Source organism: Rhododendron vialii, chromosome 4a, assembly GCF_030253575.1.
Source record: "Rhododendron vialii isolate Sample 1 chromosome 4a, ASM3025357v1".
In the NCBI taxonomy this organism is placed as follows: domain Eukaryota; kingdom Viridiplantae; phylum Streptophyta; class Magnoliopsida; order Ericales; family Ericaceae; genus Rhododendron; species Rhododendron vialii.
Genome location: NC_080560.1, coordinates 16,311,581 through 16,317,229, shown reverse-complemented (window position 1 = coordinate 16,317,229; position 5,649 = coordinate 16,311,581).

Sequence of the window (5,649 nt, the reverse complement as noted above, 5' to 3'; positions counted from 1 at the left end):
ATGTGTTATATTTAATCTTGTGTCTCTTTCTCGTACATGTTTTAATCAAAGTTAAGTTTTTCAAATGATATTAAATCTCCCATTTAAAATGTTAAGTAGAGACCGAGCGAGCGGGGTGCTTTTCAATAAAACCTTCCTCATTCGTAACATGGCTCCCGAACCTAAAGTCTCAACGTTTTCACTAAACCAAAAGTATTTTCCTCTCAAACAAACTCTCGGTTTCTCGGAGCATCCATCTTAAAAATCCTGGTGGCGACTCTTCGGTCTCGCCGGTCGGGGAGCCCACAGCCGTGTGATTCAACTGAGTTTTCGTTAAGAATGGTTAGATAACTTAAGTTACGGGCGTTAGTAACTCCATTGCCTTGCCGTCTTTAATTCTTAGCTCAAACTCATTTTCTAGTCTTTTTCATAAGTGTATTATCCACCTTTTAAAGCAAAACCAAAAGTTAGCCGCCTAAACGCCACAAACTCTTACATCTACAAATCCTAATCAAGCTATTCGAAGTTCTCTGTGGGAATAATTCCGGACTTCCGGATATTATGCTGACAACGACCTAACCATACGCTTGGGGTAATTCAACCTTTTTTCATAGTTAGGTTGTGGCGAAGCAAATTTTTTGAGAGAGAAAATACAAGAGTAAGAAACCATTGAATCCACATTGAGCATCTCCATTTGAGTGTTCAAGACATCTTTAGTGTAAGACTTTAGGCCCCGTTTCAGAACCAAAATAAGCTACTTATTTTTTAAAAAGGCAATTTCAAGTTCAAAAATTATGGGCTTATTAAAATCTAAAAATATGCAATATGGATCTTTTTGAAAGATCTTGATGAGATCTTTTATACGATGCAAAAAAAAACTAAAAAATTATTTTTCATTTGTATTATTTTTTAGTTTGAAAATGTGAAATAAGCTGCTTATTTTTTAAGAAGGTTTCTGGAACGAAGCCTAGTCAATTAAAAGAAATTTCATATTATTTGGCTCCATTTGACATTGTTAGGACCATTTTTTAGGATCGATCATTTTTGCTGTCAGATTTTAAAAATTAGTTATCTGTGGCTAACAAGGTAGAGTTTGCTTTCCACTTTGGAAAACATGATAGTATATTTACAAGTAGTGAATATACGATAAGTGTTTGGGCGAAGGTTTTAAATTCTATAAGTAGTCAATACAGGAAAGAGCTTAAACCAAGATTTTGAATATGAGTAGTGGTATGCAAACCGACCATTACCGTTCCGAAATCGTATCGACGGTCTCGCAAGATACACTCCGGCTACCGGATAGCCGATCTGAGTAGTCTAAAAATTCGATTAAAAAAAAACCGAGGGGCCTACAAACGCAGAAATCAACGGCGTTCGATATGTGTAAGATGCTCGATCCAAACACCCCATTTTCGCAATTCACATATATATGTATGGTGGTGGTCGGTACCAAAATATCTTTACTGTTTGAATATTGTCACGTACCGTTTTGTCGCACATACCGATTTATAAATCTGGTTCTGCAGGCCTTCAATTTCTTTCGTGGTTCAAATGCGACGTCCCGGGAAGTACCTCAGTATAAAACCGACAGAAAATCAAATTAAAAATCGTTTAGATTTATTTTCAGAAACATGCATGGAGTGACAAAATTACGTACCATGGCCACCTTTTTGTAGAATCTTTTATTATGTGGACCAGCTCTTTGCAGGTTTCTTTTCCATCAATCTTTTCCATGTTCAACGTTTTTTTTCCTTTTTTTCATCAATGAAGCAGAGTTCTGATTCATGTCTTGACAAAGGGCATGCAAGTGCCTTGTTACTGCATTTCTAGAGGGTCAAATCAAATTGATTTCATTGAATTAAGGTCTTACAAATGTACGTAGAAACATTACTCCCACCGTTCCAGTTTGTTTGTCCAATTTTGACATACGTGTCTTTTAAAAAAAATTCTATACCTCAAAATCTATAATGTTTTACATAATTTCGAAAAATCATATTTTAGATATAATTGAGATCTATCAAATAAGATCCATATTGCATATAAAAAATATTATAAATTGAAATATATAGACAATTTTGTAAGAGGTCCCAAATAATGAAAATGGACCAACAACTCGGGATGGAGAGAGTACATCGATTTCATTGAAAAAGTCGAGCCAGGTTTTCTTTGGATATTTTCAAAAATATTTGGATTAAAGTCCAATTTTTTTAATTTTTCGATATCTTGACAAGACGAATCAGTAATCCACAAAAATTAAGCGCAAACTAACAAACACGAAAAAAATTTGAATAAGTACAAAACAAGAAACAACCCAAAAATACCTTTAGCGGAACTTGACCTTCACTATCAGTTATACAATATATTCTCGGATTGTGGAAAAGTACTTTCAAAATACTCTAGTGATGCATTTAATGCTGGCTAGTAATTTTATTTATGAAGCCGATTTATCTTTTTATTTTATGTCCATAAAAATACATAAAAGGTCGGCCTTCCATGAATTTATGAAAATATGCAGGAGTATTTAAAAGAAGGGCAAAATGATAACTCAAAATACTACAGTACCAAATTGCTTCCTTCACCTTCTTTTTTGGGTGGGAAGGGAAAGGGGAGGGGGTCTCTCTAGTGCATTGAGGCACTATGGTGTTGTAATGTTCTTCTGTGGGACCCTGGAGGTATCATCTCTTGGATTTGAACAGTTCATTTTACAAAGTTTGTTGGGTTCTATTCTTCATACAAAAGATCCTCGTCTGATTCAGAGAGTTGAATTGTAAGGTAAATGATCTACCTAAATTAGGTAGTTATAGATGTCACATTATTTGCTGTACAAATTACGTACCCCGCAAATTTAACAAAATGAACGGTTCAAATTGCGATAGTAATATCTCAAACAGTCGGTCGCATTGGTCAGACACCCTATGAGTACTCCGTAGTTTATTTGGTGCATTACAAAACTCGTGTGTGGTGGGGGGGCGTGATCCTTCGCTTTTTCCTTTTTCCTTTTTCCTTTTTCCTTTCCCTTCATGATCAATTTTCATCGAATCCATGATCCCAACGACAGTTTTTTAGGGAAAGGAAAAGCAAAGATCTCAATCTAAAACATAATTTGAAAGTCAGCAAAGCAATCTTGACCGGACTAAAATTTCCTCACTTTTACTTCACCAACTTTTCCTTTCCCATCGCATGTAGAAAATTCATGATAGGATTTCAACAACACAATTCTCATTTCCATTCTACTGCAACCACTACTTTTTCCATCAAAAACAATGACAACAATTTATCACCTTCCAATTTTTACTTTTTTTTAATCCACCAATTCTGACTTTAATTGCAGTTCCATTTCATGCACTTTCTCTTCTAAAGTATCTTTTCGATCACAAATGTAGAGTCATCCTCACAATTAAAACACTGTTTTGATTAACTTTTTTTTAACAAGATGTCGGGTCAGTTTGCTGCACTTCGACTAATTCCAAGGTTAAGATTCTTATGTTTTAAGTACTTATTTTCCGTTTTGCAAGACAAGTCATTCTCTCACATTCCATCGCTTTTAATTCAAAAAATATACTTATTTCCCTTAGCGAAACGAAACCTTATTACTTTCTCATATCCACTTGGACAAACCCTTGACTTGATTTACTAGCTTAAGCTATAGATGGCCTTTCTACCAAAATCCTTTCCCTTTCTAATGGAGTACTCCCTTTGTCCCAATTTTCCATCCCTCGATCATCCTAATCTAATATAATAAATAATTTATTAGATTATCATTGATACTAATACTTTTTGTGAGTGCTATGGCTTGTTTGATAGATCTCATTTAATTCGATTAAATAAAAATTTAAAAATACTTAAAACCTTATAAATTAAAAGTTAAAAGCAATTAAAAAGTTGCATGAACTTCCAAAAAAAATAAATTGGGACGCAATACGGAGAAATTATAATTATGTGTAATGTGATTATACGTTACATAATTTGTATATCAATCTCTGAATATTGTTAAATATTTTTTATTTATTCTAGTCAGATTGAAGTTATTTTACAATGTCATGTAAAAAAAATCAATTTCTTTTGTAAACGAGAATAAGCACCATTGCAACTGTCGACAAACAAGAGAATATCATGTAAAATATACTATTGTACTATAAAAGATACACGATATATTGAGTAAATTTTCACATGAAAGTACTTCTCTTAAATCACCCTCTTCAGGCCGAAATTCTAGCTCCGCCACTGATGATGGGACGGATGAAGCATTAAAAAAAAGAAAATGATATTAGCACTTCAAAAAATAATGCAGACACTCCAAAATCAGTGTAATTCCAAAATCACTTTTCTTTGTTTTTTTGGAGTGTGTAAAAATGAAAAAGACTATGCTCACATATGACTCGGACACAAACCCACTATTCATGAGAGGGTCAGTTCCGAGATCTGTGCATGCTGAAGTGCTAAAAGATATAGAAAGAACCATGGAAGGAACAAAAAAAATTAGAAAGTTTAAGTTTAATCACATGCATGTGAAACTGATTATGTGCATATAATTTGCAATCTTATGCCAGAGCATGTCCCCTGTTTCCACCGCCAAAAAGAAGAGGCTGAAGTAATTGGGAAAATCTCAAAATGGCACCTGAACTTTGCACCAAATGTTACAGAGGCACCTGAACTTAAGTTTATTTCAATTAAACACCTGTACTAACAAAATTCCCAAATTTAGACCCCTGCTGTTATATTTCGTCCCAAAAATTGCTGACATGGCATCTCCAACCTGTTTAAGTTGCCCCGTTGCACTGTTTTCAACAGAGGACGATGAAATTTGCCTATGGGTTTCGCTTGGGTGCATCGTCCCTTGTTAGAAACATGTGCAATAGGACAACTTAAACGGGTTGGAGATGCCATGTCAGCAATTTTTGGGACAAAATATAACGGCGGAGGTCTAAATTTGGAGATTTTGTTAGTACAGGTGTTTAATTGAAATAAACTTAAGTTCAGGTGTCTAAATTTAGAGATTTTGTTAGTACAGGTATTTAATTAAAATAAACTTAAGTTCAGGTGCCTCTGTGACATTTGGTGCAAAGTTCAGGTGCCATTTTGAAATTTTTCCGAAGTAATTTGTACTCCACAAGAGAAGAAAAAAAAAGAGAAAGATCTTCACACTCCCCAATTGTTAACTACACTCCTCAAAAGTTAATAATTCGTAAAGTGCAAAAGTCAATATGAGTGAATTTTCGCTTAATAATTTGGAAAGCGCAAAAATCAATATGAGTTCATTTTCACTTAACAATTTGGAAAGTTTGAAAATCATACCCCACAAAAAAAAAAAAAAAAAGTTCCTCCGTAAAAACAGGAAAATGTTAGGTAGCAAAGAAAAAGGCAAGTAAGATGGTAAGATTTGAGAAATATGGGTTTGTACCAAAATGAGTACTACTACTACTATTTAGCAACTAGAATATTTGGACAATATTATCAAGCTGTACTAGGGGATAGCTATTGACTTCTTCTTTTTTCAAATCAGAAGTTTGGATAAGGTAAAATCTTTTGATTCAATGGAAGAATCAATCAAGAGGACTTAAGTGGCGGTCTACCTACACTATGTCATCAGTAAATAAAAATTCCTACTTATTTAATCTAGTACCCGGAAAAAAATTTAAAAACATAGTGGTGACGACCGCTACCACTTGT